The following is an 18,452-nucleotide window of genomic DNA, read 5'->3' on the forward strand; positions in this document are numbered from 1 at the left end:
GGCTAACATAATATCTATCATGCACTAGCTCTTTCCTCACCCCTTGCCCTAATCACCTTTATACCATTCATCTTCCCTCTGCATTAATGACCCTGATGCAGAAACTCAATGTGAAATACTGTATCAATAGCTCCTTTCCCACCACCTCACCAAATGCAGCTTGACCTACCAAGTTCCTTGAGCAAATTAATTGTTGCTCCCAATTCTGGCATCTGCTGTCTTTTGTATATGATACAAGACCGTAGACATAGGAGCAGAATTGGGGCATTTGGCCCATGGAGTCTGCCCCACCATTTAATCATGACTGATTTATTTTCCTTTTAAACCCCATTCTCCTGCCTTCTCCCCATAACCTTTGATGGCCTTTCTAATCAACAACCCATCAACCTCTGTTTTGAAATATACCAAATGACCTGGCCTGCACAGCCATCTGTGGCAGTGAATTCCACAGATTCACCATCCTCTGGCTAAAGAAATACCTCCTCATAAGGTCTATAAACTTCTATAATGTCACCCCCTCAGCCTCCTCTACTCCAGAAAGAATAAACCCAGCCCATCCAATCTCTCCTTATAACCTTTGAAAGAAAGCTACTTCCACTTTACTTTAACAGTTGGAGATTTTGGACCATTTTCTTCTGGGCAGTTGATATGGATGGGGACTAAATCGATTGCTCTTACTTCCACCCAATATTAAAGTTATAATGCTAATTATAAGAATTACATGTACCTAATACCTCAGCTATGACATTATTTACATTGCAGATTCACATCTGTTCAAATTCATCCCAAGATTTAAGACAAAAAAGATGAGCAAGGAGGCTACAGTCAGAAAAGTGCTTTTGATTACTGGATGACATTTTCTGCAAACAGATTAAAGACAGAAAGTCTTCACCATTGAAAGAAGGCAGTTGGCATCTATGGTGTGAACCACAGTGACTGTTTGACAGATCCACTGACAGTGCAAATTTAACTGGATATTATGCATATTTCTGTGCACAAATCACTGCATTTAGTGTCAAAATCAGGCCCTCCTTAAAATATTGTGAAAATTGTCAAAATTAATCATGCAAAGCAAGAGTGCCTACACACAGAAACACTAGCAGCTGGCCTGCATGATTCTCAATGAGACCATGTTAAATTTACCATAACTGCCTACAAAGAAGGCACTTAACCCATCGCAGGAAAGTTACAGCTGCTATGGGGAAGTCAGAAGGTTCGAGGGAGAGGAGCAGAGCGCAAGAACTTATGAAGAGCAATATTATAGTGAAATATGTTCATTACAGAGGTCCTGAATGTCAAGGAGACCAGAAGAACCATTTGGATCAGGGGAAGCATAGCACAAGATGGCTTGAATTGTCTCATCCAGGACTGAGAATTCAGAACAACCTGCAATGCAGCAAAAAATCCCTCAAGTTACATTCAACTGAGCTGCACAGCGCTAAAAATACAGCCGCCTCAGACAGTGTGCCTCTCACATACACACACAACTCCATCTTTTTCTCTTTGGGCAGTGCCTGAAGACTAAGGGAAATCCGCCTCCACTACGGTTAGTGGGTTCTAAAAGGGGAGGGGGAGGGACCTACAGGTGAAAGATTATCAACCCAAAATCAGCCCTGTGTTTCTCTCACAAGATGTCACCTGACCTGCTGAGTATTTCCAGCATTTTCTGTTTTGATGTGACATCTCTAGGCACTGCCACAGATGGGAAAGGAGCAGCTTGGTAGAGAAGGTGCATGGGTGGTGTGTGAGGCATTCATCTACTTCATCCCTTTGATCGATTTATAATGTGCATTATGCCCCTTCACTGTTTTGGGTGCAACTTACGAGTGCTGCTAACCTCTATCCTTTGCAGGGTACAAAAGCGTGTCTTGCAGTTCTGGCAGGTCAGGAGGAGTTGGACCTGCAGAGAAGAGTGGAGTGTGCTGATGACTCCCAGACCAGGAGGTAAAGGATTGCTACTCCTGCTCCATCTCTCTCAAAGGAGAGCTGAATATGTCAAAATCAAAGTCAGTAAATTTACTATCAAAGTATGTGTATGTCGCCATATGCTACCCGGAGATTCATTTTCTTACAGGCATTTACTGGAAAATAAAGTACAATTGAATTTATGAAAAACTATACACTATCAAAGAGTGACAAACAACCAAAAGAAGACAAAATTGCGCAAATAAAAAAAATATATACTGAGACCATGACTTGCAGAGTGGTTGAAAGTGAGTGAGTTACCCGCACTGGTTCAGGAGGCTTGATGGTTGTCGGGTAATCACTGCTGGTGTGGTGTGGGGCCAAAGACTTCTGTATCTCTGGTAGCAGTGAAAAAGGAGCATGGCCTCGATGGTGGTAGTCCTTGAAGATGTGAATTTAATTTTCCTTTGAAAGCAGTGAAGTGATATGCAGACCTTCCGTCTCTTCTGTGAGAGAAACTTCTTGATCCTGCTCTATAGACAGTAGAGACTGGACACCTTTGCCACAGGCCTGTCTACTGGGTCAGCCCTGATCGAAAGGATGGAGCAATGGTCGCGTAGTCAGAGTACCAGAAGCCCACTGCATCGTTATCTGCAAGGTCCTTGGAAAGGTAACTGCAGGTTCAGAACATTGGTGTCTCCACTAGTAGGTCACCAAGTCACCTCTTGCTGCAGTATCTTGGATAGCACGTTCACCCATGGACCCTCAGCTGGCTCTGGGCAGCAGTGTGAAACCTGCCCATCCTGTAGATCAAAGGCATTTGTGCAGGCTCCAAGTGGAAGCCTTCCTGCAGACTACAGTCGCACAGCAGACGTGGCGACGTAGCGCCTGGACCTTGAAAAACAGCTACAATTTCAACAAAGGGGAAAGAGGTGATGAATTTGACAAACAGAAAATCATAACATTGTGCCTAAGCTGATTTCGCCTTGCTTTAAATGGTTCTAGACACTAAAGATATACAAATGGATCCTGGAGCAGGGCACAAGGTGTTTCAGGATAAGGATAGATCACACTGTCTCTGGAATTGTCACATTTTCCCATGATGCCTCACCTAGTACGCCTGCTAGGACCTTCACCGCATGGCAAACAGGTTCCATGAAAGCCTCATCTATACTTGACAGTGAGGATGCTTTTCGGGTAACATTGACTGTCCCACTGCAATGACAAAATGATTTCATTCTTGCCATAGCTGGCATGTTGTTTTGACGTTGTACGTGTATCATTGACAATGTGTTGTTCTTCTCTTCTTACAAAGGCAACCTCCGCGGGAGGACCTGCTCTACGTTAACAAACATGAGTAAAGGAAAGATCCTTTACACAATTACAGGCCCTTCCGTCCAATGAGCCCACGTCGCCCAATTAAACCACAAACATGAGAAAATCTGCAGATGCTGGAAATCCAAGAAACACACGTAAAATGCTGGAGGATCTCAGCAGGCCGGGCAGCATCTATGGGAAAGAGTACAGTTGATGTTTTGGGCTGAGACCCTTCAGCAGGACTGGAGAAGAGGAAGATGAAGAGTCTGGGTTGGAAGGTGGGGGCAGGGGAGGAAGAAACAGAGGGTGATCGGTGAAACTGGGAGGGGGAGTGGGGAGGGGCTAAGTAAAGAACTGGTAAGTTAATTGGTGAAAGAGATATAGGGCTAGAGAGGGGGGGATCTACTGTAATAGGGGAGCACAGAAGGCCATGGAAGAAAGACAAATGGGGAGGAGCACCAAAGGGAGGTGATGGACAGGCAAGGAGATAAGGTGCGAGAGGGAAAAGGGGACGGGGAATAGAGAAGGGGAGGGGCATTACTGCAAGTTAATGCAAACAGAACAAGTGCTACACCTGCCCCAACAGCTCCTCCCTCACTACTAGTCAGGGCCCCAAACAGTCCTTCTAGGTGAGGCGACACTTCACCTGTGAGAATGCTGTGGTCACCTATTGTATCTGGTGCTCCTGGTGTGGCCTTTTGTATATTGGTGAGACCCGACATAGATTGGGAGACCGCTTCACTGAGCACCTATGCTCCATCCGCCAGAAGCAGGATTTCCCAGTGGCCACCCATTTTAATTCCACTTCCCATATGTCCATCCATGGCCTCATCTACTGTGGTGATGAGCCACACTCAGGGTGGAGGAGCAGCACTTCATATTCCACTTGGGTAGCCTTCAACCTGATGGCATGAACATCCATTTCCTCTAACTTCTGGTAATGGCCATCCTCTCCCTTCTCTATTACCCATCCCCCCTTTTCCCTCTCTCACCTGATCTCCTTGCTTCTCGCTTTTCCTTTCTTCCATGGCCTGCTGTCCTCTCCTTTTAGGGTCCCGCTTCCCCAGCCCTGTGTATCTCTTTCACCAATAAACTTCCCAGCACTTTACATCACTCCTACCCCCTCTCAGTTTCACCTATCACCTTGTGTTTCTCCCTCCCCTGCCCCCCACCTTTTAAATCTACTCCTTTTTTCACACCGGTCCCGCTGAAGTGTCTCAGCTTGAAACGTTGACTGTACTCTTTTCCATAGACGCTGGAGGAACTCAACGGGCCAGGCAGCATTTTGTGTGTGCCACCCAATGAAACCCACATGACCACAGACAGTCTTTGGAATGTGGGGGGAAACCGGAGCAGTAGGAGCAAACCCACACGGTCACGGGGAAGATACGTAAACGTCTTCTTACAGACAGCAGCAGGAACTGAACCCGGTCACCAGCACTATAATAGTAATCTGACAGTAAAACGATGAGACATTCTGTTCACCTCCAGTCATTTGGTGCAGGGGCTCAATATGAACTCATCGGCAGCTCATGTTGAGCCAGTGTGAAGCTCATGACTGACTGTGGAAAGGTAATGTTTTTCAGCCTTAGAAAACCCCAGTCTATGATTGCATTGTACATAGACCTGTCCAGCGAGCACTGCGTTTGGGAATAAGCACTTTGTTGATGGAGAAGCCTGTGCCTCTTGGCCAATGGTCACCCATCATCCCAAATGTCCAGCTCAACTTTCCTTGAAGCTCCCATTAAAGAATTACTGCCTGTGTCAGCCATGTCCCTTCAACCTGAGTATTTACCACAGAACATTACAGCACAGAAACAGGCCTTTTGGCCCTTCTTGGCTGTTATACTGCATGTTATAATTGCAGCATGTTATACTGTATTTCACCTTTTGACTGTTATTTGAGAGTTCACTGGAGCTTTGAGCTGAAAGTTACTTTTTTTAAAAATGGCTCACGCACCTGATGCCAAACAAAAAGGTGAGTCAGGGTAACCTGGATCAAAATTGAAAGTGTCCACTCCAATTTCACCACAAAGAAGAGAAAATCTGCAGATGCTGGAATCCAGAGCAACACACACAAAATGCTGCAGGAACTCAGCAGGCCCAGCAGCATCTAGGAAAAGAGTACAGTCAACAGTTCGGCTGAAAGACCAACTGTACTCTCTTTTCCTAGACGCTGCCTGGCCTGCTGAGTTCCTCCAGCATGTTGTGTGTGCCACTCCAATTTCATGACAAGCACAGCTTCACACCGATGTGATCAGCTGCAATGATGGAAAAGAGTTATGCTCTATAGTATCGAGGTACTTGTCAATCACCAGGTACTAGCTGTGTCTGAAGTCGTCTCTAAATACTGCAGGTGGTGCGTATCACAAGGCAGCACTATCGTACCACTCCTGACTGAAATTCCCCACTTCCGTAGAGGTGAGACAAGCTGTTGTTGACAGCTCAGCAGTTAATCTGGCAAATGAGAGAAATGGTTCAAGAACCATGTCTGAAAGTAACTTCTTCAGCCACAATATAAATTAAAAAGCTGTGGAATAGAATCACTTAGCAAAGTTTAAAATTAACTGTAATTGTACACAATGAGTCAGAATTTTAAACAGGTATAAACAACTACAGTAAATTAATTGAAGACAAAGAAATAAAGAAAGATAAACAACAAAAACCTGAATTTAAAAGGTGAGAAGTCCTATTGATATAACAGGCCCATTGTCTGTACAGCAGCTCCAGTGCATCTCCAACTTCTGTTTTGCAGACCAATATGCAAAAGTTGAAGAGGCGTTGAGTATCAGTGGACAGACATTGTGAAATAGTAGTGGGCAGGGCTGCACTGTGCAATGATCCATTATCACACTTATAACAGGCTGCATTCTGACAGGCTGCATCACTGTCTGGTAAGGAGGGGCTACTGCACAGGACCGAAAGAAGCTGCAGAAGGTTGTAAATCTAGTCAGCTCCATCTTGGGTACTAGTCTACTGAGTACCCAGGACATCTTTAGGGAGTGGTGTCTCAGAAAGGCAGCGTCCATTATTAAGGACCTCCAGCACCCAGGGCATGCCCTTTTCTCACTGTTAGGAGGTACAGAAGCCTGAAGGCACACACTCAGCGATTCAGGAACAGCTTTTTCCCCTCTGCCATCCAATTCCTAAATGGACATGGAAGCTTTGGACACTACCTCACTTTTTAAAAAAATATACAGTATTTCTGTTCTTGCATTTAAAAAAAACTATTCAATATACATAATTGATTTACTTGTTTATTAGGTTTGATTTTATTTATTATTTTTTTCTCTCTGCTAGATTATGTATTGCATTGAACGGCTGCTGCTAAGTTAACAAATTTCACATCACATGCCAGTGATAATAAACCTGATTCTGATACATCTAAAATGACAAGGATTAACCTTCCAGCCTAAACCTTAAATGCAAAGATCAGACATGAAAAGCCTTACTCAGGTCAATTAAAAAAAATGTGTTTGGACCAGTTTGACGACAGTCATGTGAATACTCCATGGAGTCTTCCATGTGGAAAGCATACAGAGGAAATGGGTAGGGAATAAATAATTACTTTGGCTGCTGCATCCGAGAAAATGATCTGTTAAAATAAGTCAATAATCAAAGCAACCATGGAACAATAAAACCAAAAATACTGGTGCAGTAAAATTGTCTTCAAACATTTCTTTACCAGAGAGTGGTGAATCCAAGGAATCCATTGCCACAGATGGCTGTGGAGGCCAAGTCATTGGGTATATTTAAATCAGAGGTTAATAAGTTCAAATGTCAATAGGTGAAATGGCATTTGTCAGAAGTCACTACTGTGGAGGAAGACATGACATTAGTCAGGGCATCAAAAGTTATGAGGAGAAGGGGGTTGAGAGGGACAATAAATCAGCCATGATGGAATGGCAGAGCAGATTTGATGGACAGAATGGCCTTAAACTGCCCTTCTGTCTTATAGTCTCATGGTCTTATGCATCTGACTCGTTGACGTTCTAGTCGCAATGGTCTTCCAATAATTTTTGAAAGATTTGGTAAGTTCTCTCAGGATGTAACAATCAGACTGGATAAAGAGAAATGGGGTTGGATTTCTTATTCATTAAAGTGCTGCTTGAAGGGCATTCACTGAGATGCTTTAAGGGTTAATCCCCAGTTAAACCTCCTGACTTTGAGAGGATATATTACTGGCAACTAACAGGAAATAAAGTTGGGTCAAATGGCCCATTTTCAAGTTAGCAAGATGTATGTAGTGCGGTGTGAGGGTGCCTCAATTATTTACAACCTATATTTATGACTTAGATTAAGGGACCATATGTGTTGTAGCTGGAGATGTTTTCCTAAGCACAGCTACCAGAAGCTGTACTCTATACATGTTTGATATGCTAAATTGTTGCTGTGTCCAAAGTCACGAAAATTAAAAACAAAATTGGGATACATTTGCTTTAAAAGAAAACAAACATTGCAATTTGCTTTAGTTCAGAGAGCACTAAAACCCAATCTCCACACTTCTCAGAGGGTAGCGATAGCTGAATAGGCAGCTGCAGCATCTTTCAATTGTTAGCCAACAGGAAGTTCCCAAACATATTTCTCTGACAGCAAGAAATTAGCCAATCAATACTTCATGTTGAGTTTTGAATATCCTGGCAACGAGTCCTTCCAGAAAGTTTCTTTGACTGTTTTGACTGACCTATCAGCTTCTTCACCTGAAGCTAAATGATAGAATGAGTGCAGTGGATAGAGGGGAACAGACGGACATTATTTACTTGAAGGCGTTCGACAAGATGCTGCATAAACGACTTATCCATAAGATAAGGATGCATAGAGTTGGGGGTGATGTATTAGCATGGATAGAGGATTGGTTAACTAATAGAAAGCAGAGAGCTGGGATACATGGGCGTTACTCTGTTGGCAATCAGTGGTGACTGGTCTATCGCAGGTGTTGGTGCTGGGCCTGCAACTGTTCATGATATACATTAACAATCTGGAAGAGGGGACCGAGTGTATGTATCTAAATTTGCTAATGATACTAAATTGAGTGGAAAAGGAAATTGTGCAGAAGAAATGGAGGGTCTGCAGAGAGATTTCTGTCAGTTACATTAGTGGGCAAGGGTCTGGCAGATGGAGTACAATGCTGGTAAACACGAGGTCATCCACTTTGGAAGGAAAAATTAAAGAGCAGATTACTGTTTAAATAGTAAAAAGTAGCAGCATGCTGTTGTGCAGAGGGACTTGGGAGTGCTTGTGCATGAATCACAAAAGGTTGGTTTGCAGGTGCAGCAGGCTATCAAGAAGGCAAACGGAATGTTGGCCTTCATTGCTAGAGGGATTGAACTTACGAGCAGGGAGGATATGGTGCAAATGTACAGGGTACTGGTGAGGCCGCACCTGGAGTACTGCGTGCAGTTCTGGTCTCTTCACTTGGGGAAGCATATACCGGCTTTGGAGGCAGTGCAGAGGAGGTTCACCAGGTTGATGAGGGGATTAGACTATGAGGAAAGATTGAGTCACCTGGGACTGTATTCACTGGAATTCAGAAGAATGAGAGGAGATCTTATACAAACATATAAAATTATGAAAGGATGGATAAGGTAGAGGCAGGAAAGTTGTTACCACTGGTCGGTGAGACTAGAACATGGTGACATAGCCTCAAGATTCGGGGGAGTAGATTTAGGACCGAGATGAGGAGGAACTACTTTTCTCAGAGAGTGATGAATCTGTGGAATTATCTGCCCAATGAAGCCGTGGAGGCTTTCTCCATAAATGTATTTAAGACAAGTTCGGATAGATTTTGGCATAGTAGGGGAATTAAGGGTTATGGGGGAAAGGCAGGTAGGTGGAGATAAGTCCATGGCCAGATCAGCCATGATCTTATTGAACAGTGGAACAGGCTCGACAGGTCAGATGGCCCACTCCTGCTGCTATTTCTTATGTTCTTATACAAAGACGTGGTTGATACCATCCCCTCAATCGCAGGACTCTGCAGAGAGTGGTGCGGACAGCCCAGCACATCTGTAGATGTGAACTTTCCACTATTCAGGACATTTAAAAAGACAGGTGGGTAAAAAGGGCCCGAAGAATCATTGGGGACCCGAGTCACCCCAACCACAAACTGTTCCAGCTGCTACCATCCAGGAAACAGTACCGCAGCATAAAAGCCAGGACCAACAGGCTCTGGGACAGCTTCTTCCACCAGGCCATCAGACTGAATAATTCATGCTGACATAACTGTATTTCTGTGTTATATTGACTGTCCTGTTGTACGTGCTATTTATTATAAATTACTATAAATTGCACATTTAGACAGAGACATAACAAAGATTTTTACTCCACGTGTATATGAAGGATGTAAGTAATAAAGTCAATTCATAAAGACATCACAGAAGAGAAGGAAATGGAGGACTATTATCTGAAAAGAGTGATAGAGTGTCGTAAATGCATGCAGTACAGAAACAGATCCTACAGTCCAGCGTGCCCCTCTCAAAATGAATATTGCTTGCTAGCACTTGACAGTTTAAGTGATTTCTTCATTTAAGCCACAGCATGTCAGAGTAGTTCTCATCTATAATACACCTATTTTTCATTTCAAGCCACTTTATTTGCTGCTTGCCATTGCCTTTCCACAATATTCTTGTAGTCCATGACCATATTTGCAAAGGAGATTTTGGTGACTCTCCCTAGCAAGTAATGCATTTGCCCTTCAATGATTTGTGGCCTTAAATGGGACCAGTAAATAAAGCTTCTTCAATTACTTTCATACAAGTTTTACTTGCATTCAATACAAGGTTTGGAAAGGAATATTACTGCTTTATGAACCCACTTGTTGCACCCCCACTCACATGACAGCTCACTGAGATGACTATGAAACAGTTTCGGTTCTTTATCTCTGCATGATTCAAATATGTCGACTTTTAAATTCTGGTTACAAACCTTTTACAGTAGCAAATCTTTTTGGGTCTGCTAGTCAGTGGAAAGTCCACGTCAGTCGTGTTTAATATATTGATAACATTTTTGCATCTGAAGTTCTCACAAGGTAACTGTGAGAGAACATCTGCAATGGCATTTTGCTTAGAACTCCTGTACTCGCTTGCACAGTGGTAGGATTATCCAATTTGCATCTTTGACACCTCCATAGCAGGTATCATTGATTTTGAACCCAATCACAACCTATTGCCAGAGAAATGGAATTGCTGGGTTAAAGAAGAAATTGAATTTCTTAATTCCAAGTATTATTTTAAATGTTTTCTTCTCAATTTCATAGTCTCATAGGAACTGCAAAGTTAAATTGTAGGGCTTTCTTGGCCCATTATCTGGCACATGGTTTCACAGAGCATCCACGTTATAATTTGATGGATCACTTGCTAACTTCAACTGACAACATTTCATAATAAGCAAGAAAAGCTTAGCTTTTTTAATTTGTTCGTGCTTTCGACCTACAAACTCAGATCTCGCCTTGTTCCCAATCCATGTCACAATCACATAAGACTATGATATAGGAGCAGAATTAGGCCATTCAGCCCACTGAGTCTGTTCCACCATTCGATTGTGGCCGATTAAAACTCTGATGGCCTTACTAATCAGGACATAATTCTACATGTCAAAAGGGACAAGATAAAATCCTAAGGTGACACAGTGGAAGGTTTTCAAAGTGTCCATTTATGCATCCTACACTATCAATACTCAATATATCAGTGACTTAAGTTTAACTAGTTGTTTAACTATTTGACATTGCAATGATGTCCTTTGATTGTTATAGGTCACAAAAAAATTGCCTTAGATTGACAAAAAGTATTGAACTAGTTCAAATGAAACATGCTATTCCAATGCGATATTATGACCAATGTTGCAAGACCTGAAAACAACTGTTTATAATCTTGCACCAACCCCAGGAACAGCCCAAGCTCCAGTGTATTTTCAGACAAGCATTTTGATGATGGCCCCCATCCTTCTCTGGCTGTAGGGCACTGACATTAGTCTTCAAAGCAAGATACAATATCACAAATTACAAAAACATACAAATGAGTTGCTTTCACTTCACTTTATGCTTTTGTAATCTCAAGAACACTTCCTTTAAAACCAGAAAATTTTCTTCACTGTGCTTATGGTAATCAACAGTCCATCTTGGTTGCACAAGCAATGATTCATTTCTTGTAAGGTTTTATCTACAGTTGGTCAAAAAAAAATCAGCTCCAAGGAATTTCTTTCCAATTAGTTGATTCTTCTGGGAGTGTTGGAGACCATCCTTACCAACATTCAGTTGTGTGTAGGACACGGGGTGGTACAATTTTGTAAACATATTTGATCTTGCTAACTTTGTGTAAGAAGTCTTAAGAAGTGAGAAGCAGATATTGTTCATCACATACAGCATAATAGCCTCCAAAAGCACTACAACCTTGTCATGGTTTGGAGGCCTGTGTGCCTCTATGTTGGCTGAAATCTAGGGATTATGCTTTGGCTCTTGGTAGGGTCATTCATGCCAAACAGATCAAGGGGTAAGAGGCCAAACCAAGAGTGGTCCAGGTTCTGGGGTTCAGCCCAGAGCTAACAACACTGACGAGAAAAACAAAATTGTTATGGAAACAGCAATGAAGAATCCTTCTACATCAGAGTGTGATTGTATTCCCGAGTCTCCACCGAGGGCTTGCATGACTGATGGTGAAAACCAAGAGGAAGCTACTGACATGATGAAGGAAGCCCTGGACACCACCAGAGATGAAGGACCTTCATTGTTGTCCTAAATGCCAGTGGCAGAAGTGGCATTAACATGCATAGAGTGCAATGTCTCCTTACAATTGGACCATGTTGATTATCTTGACCATAAACTTTATTTGGCACGACCCACACACAAAATGAAACAAAATGTTCTAGCCTATCCAATTCAATCTGAACACAATTCATTGCATCAGATCTATTACAAGTGTACAATTTGAGATGCCTTGAACAGTTTGCAGCAGTATCAATGTGCATGTCAATGCCCTGGCTGTTACTTGAAGCTATGACTAGTTTCTGCAGTTACTGATTGTGCCAGAGATACAATGCAACCCAAGTTCCCAACTGTCCAGAATAAAAACTACAAAATGTAATTATCGAAAATGCTCTGACATTGCTCTGAATTGCCTCTGAAATTACTTTTGCTTCTCATTTTAATCTTGAATCTGCAGGCTGTCAAAAATCTGACTTCTTGTTTTTGCAACTGAAAGATTGTTGTAAGTTATCAATTACTTTGACAATTGATGGCTGCTTCAATAAGTGTAGACTAATGCTGAGCTATGACACCCTCTCCGACAGAAGGCTGCAACTGTTCGTTTGGGGTGGCAGCCAAAATTCTCTGGCATCCTTGGATGCCATTTCAGTCACGTGGCAGTTTAACTTTTTCTTTTTTAAAACACTCAAGTTTGAGTAGCAGGTTTCGCGTGTTCAATATCTTCGACCAAGTTCATTCATCTATCAATCCATCCGCACATCCGCTGTGTAGGATACAATCAAAGAACTGCAGAATGGCAGAGCCAAGATAAGCTCTGTAAGGAAACAGCATGCTCACTAACTAGCACAAGTGTATCTGATTCCTTGGTCCAAAGATAAAGCTTTCTGCTGTTACCTGAAAGTAATCTTCAAGCTTTTCCACAACACCTTTAAAGAAGGCATTTCACATTCTAGGAAGATTAGAGTACCATGTACCCTTGCCCAATTTCATCAGGAGCATTGCCTTTTATTCACACACTATGTTGTTTTAAGCTCTTCATAAATGGTAGAGCATTGCAGAGTGCAGTAGAACAGAGTGATCTAGGAATAATGGTGCAGAGTTCCCTGAAGGTGGAATCTCACGTGGATAGGGTGGTGAAGAAAGCTTTTGGTATGCTGGCTTTTATAAATCAGAACATTGAGTATAGGAGTTGGGATGTAATGTTAAAATTGTACAAGGCATTGATAAGGGCAAATTTGGAATATCGTGTACAGTTCTGGTCACCAAATTATAGGAAAGATGTCAACAAAATAGAGAGAGTACAGAGAAGATTTACTAGAATATTACCAGGGTTTCAGCACCTAAGTTACAGAGAAAGGTTGAACAAGTTAGGTCTTTATTCTTTGGAGCGTAGAAGGTTGAGGGGGGACTTGATAGAGGTATTTAAAATTAAGAGGGGGATAGATAGAGTTAACGTGGATAGCTTTTTCCATTGAGAGTAGGGGAGATTCAAACAGGAGGACATGAGTTGAGAGTTAAGGGGCAAAAGTTTAGGGGTAACACGAAGGAGAACTTCTTTATTCAGAGAGTGGTGGCTGTGTGGAATGAGCTTCCAGTAGAAGTGGTAGAGGCAGGTTCGATATTGTCATTTAAAGTAAAATTGGATAGGTATATGGACAGGAAAGGAATGGAGGGTTATGGGCTGAGTGCAGGTTGGTGGGACTAGGTGAGATAAGTGTTCGGCACGGACTAGAAGGGCCGAGGTGGCCTGTTTCCGTGCTGTAATTGTTATATGGTTGTATAGTCATCTTTCTCTTCCACCTCCACAATATTGATTTCTTTAATTATTATGCCAATCTTTTCAGTATCTCAATAGTATACTAAACAAGTCAGGGAGCAATGCTGGTCTTTTCAATGACAACACAACTAAACTTGGGGTGTGCAATATTCCAGTGTTAATTCAATGCATCTGATCATTGGCAAGCATGCTTGCAGTGTATTGTCAGAACACATGGTGGCCTCAAAGGAGATTCTGTGCAAAATATCACAGGGAAAAATAAACAAGAGAATGATCAGTTTATAGCTATGAAATCTTCTCAGTGTTGCTCAGCAAGAATTATACATATTCAATTGTCAAACTTCTGCTGCAGACAGAAAAGCACAAAGAGGATCTCGTGCTTTCTTGGCGTATGTGACAAATAAACTTTTCTTGGGCTTCCAGCCAGATACAGATATCAATTATAACCAACATTTCAATGACAAAATACCATCTTCATCAGGGATGATGCCTGGACACGTCTAGTCTGGTGGTATTTATATACCTGCAGTCTGTCCCTCCTGATTGGTTAGTCCTTATCCAATCAGGTTTACACTCTCCCACCTTGTTTACAATCAAACTCCAGTTCTTACTTAGAGTGAGACCTTCATCTTTGTTAAAATCCCTTCCCTCTAGTTTTATTTCAATGGCTTCCTTCACCAGGCTGTCTCAAAAGCCATTTGCGCAGCAAGTGGTTTTGTGCCGAAGTCAATCCTATGGCCATTGCGAATGCAATGTTCTGTTACCGCCAGTTTCTCCGAGAAACCCTAACAGATACACTTCCTGTGCCCCTTGATGCGGGTTTCCACCAAGGATCCCGTCAGACCGATATACACTGCTCTGCATTATACCCCAACGATAACAGCCACAATCACACATCCAAACATTCTTTCTACTTTCTACCATGCAAGAACTATTTCGGACCTGGAGAGTCTTCCCAAAGAAATAAGACGATTACGCACAACGTACCTACAGAATGGCTGCAAGGTGAAGGAAATCAATTGGGCCCTTAAAAGGGCCGAAGGAAAAAAACCAGGAAACCTAACAATGGGGAGGAACCCATCATTATTGTCTGTCTTCCCTATATTTCCATGGTTTCTGGTAGGATTGCCAGGATCCTGAAGAAATACCACATTAATACCATCCACAAACCCACAAGGAAGCACACATCACAGCTTACGTGTGTCAAAGCTGACCTGGGGCTCAGTTCAGCTGGTGTTTACAGGATTCCCTGTGAATGTGGAGCAGCGTATATCATGCAGACAGGACACACGGTGGAAACCCGCATCAAGGAGCACAGGAGGTGTATCTGTTGGGTTACCTGGAAAAATCAGCGGTGGCAGAACACTGTGTTCTCAATGGCTACAGGATTGACTTTGGCACAAAACTGCTGTGTCGTGCTAATGGCTTTTGAGACAGCCTGGTGAAGGAAGCCACTGAAATAAAACTAGAGGAAAAGGATTTTAACAAAAACGAAGGTCTCGGCATAAGTAAGAACTGGAATTCGATTGTAAACAAGGTGGGAGAGCAGAAACCTGATTGGATGAGGACTAACCAATCAGGAGGGACGGACTATAGGGTATAAATACCACTGGACTAGACATACCCAGGTATCATCGCTGATGAAGATGGCAGAGTTTGTCATCAAAACGTCAGTTATAATTGATACCTGTACACAGCTGAAAGCTCGAAAGAGTTTATTCGTAGAAAGATACAAATTTTGAAACAACATTGTTTACAGAGCACCGGTTACGAGCACACAGCAGGGGATTGGATACCAAGAGATATGGTTTGCAAAGTGAAGTGACCATGAAATGTTCTCACCTGCATCAAACCAGGCAAAATAGGCTAAGTAATTTTGCACCATGGTGACTGAGTTCAAGCTGGCAGACCAGACTGATCCTATCCTTTACCCCATTGAACGTGATCACAGGTTTAGTTGATCAATCAATAGTCAAGATATTTGTGTACTCAGCATTGGCCCGGACAACATTGATTTTGAGTGTCTGGGATGTCAGTCCCCAGAAGCTTTCAGACCATCTGCGTGAATTGCTTTGTCCCAGCTAAGATGTTTGAAAATTCAGAAGTGTCCCCCATTGTAAATATGCTATTCAGAGCAGGCATTGCCAACCCCAAAATATTGGAAGTAAATGCTGTCATTGTAACTATTGAAATTGCATTATATCAGCAATTGTTACTTTTAATCTTGAGTATATAAAAATGTGATGTACTTTGAGTTTAAAAGACTCTGTTGAGAGAGAATTAACAACCTCCAGTATTTTCTGCCACCTGATTATTATTCTAGTTCAAAGCCTACTCTTCCTGCTTAAGCACACTATGAAGTTCACACATCTTACTTTCTTAAAACAAATGCAGCTTCCAAGCCAAGTCACTTTCCCTTTATATTAATTTCAGCTTCAGAAAGTTGGACCAAAAGTTGTCCAACATCGATGGAAGGGATTATGCAATGAAACAGCTGTTTTATACAAGGACAAGATCCCAGCAAAGGAAGGTGAATTGTTATCCCACATGTTGGCCGATAACAACAATATCGCATTTTACCCTCACTTTGACGACTTTCAGGGATTGTGGCTTCCAACTTCCAACCAGTTCAAAGGCTGTTACCAACTCTAGGACATAACAGCACAGCTAGCCTCTCCTTGGTCACAAGTGCTCCCAGTAAGGTCATTATGTCCTGTGATCTGCACCATCAGTGTTAAGGTCTCAGTTAATACACAGCAGAGTGTGACAATGAAGAGAATTTTTTTCTCCCATTTACGAGTGATTCCCTTGCTTACCACTTCATAAATCAAAGTATTGAATACAGTAGTTGAGATGTTGAAGTTGTATAAGATATTGGTGAGGTCTAACTTGGAATATTGTGTGCAGTTCTGGTCATCTACCTGGAGAAAAGGTATTAATAGGAAGGGCTGGATGTGCAATCAGTTTCCACTTTTAGAGGAAATTGGGACATGTACATGAATGGGAAAGGTATGGAGGTGCAGGTCAATGGGACTTGGCTGGCATGGACTAGATGGGCCAAAGGGCCTACTTCTGTGTTGTAGTGTTCTATGACTTCGGACTGATGGGAAATATAAATCACTGATGGCATACAACAATGCACAGGTTCTGCTCATCCTGCTACAGGAAGGATGGCATTGAACTGGAGAGAGGTTGATGGGCTATAAGGAGAGGCTGGATGGGTTAGTTTTGACTTTGAGCATAGGAAACTGAGGGATAATCTTAGTGAGGTTTAGAAAATCATGAGGGGTATAGATACGATGCATAGCCTGTACGTTCTCTCCGTAACCCCACGGGTTTTCTCCGGGTGCTCCACTCTCCTCCCATAGTCCAAAGGTTGGTTTGCTAACTGGTCATTGTAAATTATCCCACAATTAGGCTGGGGTGAAATCGGGGGTTATTGGGAGATGTGGCTCAAAGGGCCAGAAGGGTCTGTGAAGAGCTATATCTCAATAAAATAAAGTTTTTCCCCCATAGCTGGAGGGGATAGATTCAAATAAGAAGGAAAAGATTGCTCCACACCAAGTTCAGTGAGTATATGGAACAGCCAGAGGAAGTGCTGGAGGCAGGTACAATTATAACATTTAAAAGACGCACAAAATGCTTGAAGGAACTCAGCAGGTCAGGCAGCACCTACGGAGAGGAATAAATAGTCGCCATTTTGGGCCAAGACCCTTCATCAGGAGCGTGTGAGTATGTGAGTGTCTCTCTGATTTCCAGCATCTGCAGAATTTCATGTTTAACATTAAAAGACATTTGGATAGCTAGATGATAGGAAAGGCTTAGAACAGGGGCTCCCAACCCTTTTTTAAAAAAAATGCCATGGACCCCTACCATTAACTGATAGGTAGGAACCCCAGTCTGGGAACCCCCGCCCTGGTTTAGAGGAATATGGGTCAAATGCAGGCACTGGCACTAGCTCAGTTAGGCAATGGGGTCTGTGTGAAAGGCCTTTGCCATGCCGTACAACTCTGTAACCCTCTGTCTCAAAGCTAAATTGATCTGGTGCCAGGAAAACATTTCCTTTTAGGATTTTAAAAAAACGTCGGCTGCCAAAATCCTTCAGGTAGACAGAGGCAGAGCAGGCTTTTCAATTGTTTGATATTTCAATCAAACACTTCTGTTGGCAGTTCATATCTTTAAAGAGTAAATGTCCTCTTGTTTAAAACCTCTGTGTTGACACTTCCACATCTGTTAGTAACAGTCACAATATGCTCTATCTGTACCACTTAGTGCTACATTTCAAGGTCACTCCATCCCGCACACAAGGAGAAAAATTCAGAGTTCAGACTATTTAATGATATATAAATTATCTAAGCAGAGAATACATAGAACAAAGATCTTTACAGTGGTTTGACCAGACTGCTAGTGGAGAACAAAAGAATATAAATATGGGCAAATATTTAAAATGCTACCCTATCTGATGTAGTTCTAAATTGTTAACTACCTTTCGGTCAGATGTATATCTGCAGCAGTCTTAGCACTGAATGTTGACAATTGCATTAAATATTAACCATTGCTTTGTCTAGCCATCAAAGTCAGCTGCGAGACAGATCATTTGGCTGAGGTATTGGATCAAAATTATCAGTCTTGTCTGGCTTCTATTCAGATTTCCAATGTTCATACACCAGCATTGCCAGTCAATTGCTAATAGTATAAATTTGAAACCACTTTCAAGCATGTTTATTTAAAAAAAAATGCAGCAAGAGTTTAGAG

At 42.3% G+C, this 18,452-nt stretch overlaps 1 protein-coding gene across 16 annotated transcripts in view; it reads right to left on the reverse strand.

The window, feature by feature from the left end:
• zbtb38 (zinc finger and BTB domain containing 38) overlaps positions 1–18,452 on the reverse strand; it is an 86,457-nt gene that overhangs the window by 24,264 nt on the left and 43,741 nt on the right. The window contains exon 1 of one of the 16 annotated variants that reach the window (XM_073041466.1): positions 5,889–5,969. The exons of the other annotated variants lie outside the window; for them this stretch is intronic. The gene's annotated coding sequence lies outside the window, so the exon portion shown is untranslated. Of the gene's footprint in view, positions 1–5,888; positions 5,970–18,452 lie in introns of those variants that run through there. 16 annotated transcript variants of the gene reach the window in all.

Source organism: Hemitrygon akajei, chromosome 3 (assembly GCF_048418815.1).
Source record: "Hemitrygon akajei chromosome 3, sHemAka1.3, whole genome shotgun sequence".
NCBI classification, from domain to species: Eukaryota; Metazoa; Chordata; class Chondrichthyes; order Myliobatiformes; family Dasyatidae; genus Hemitrygon; species Hemitrygon akajei.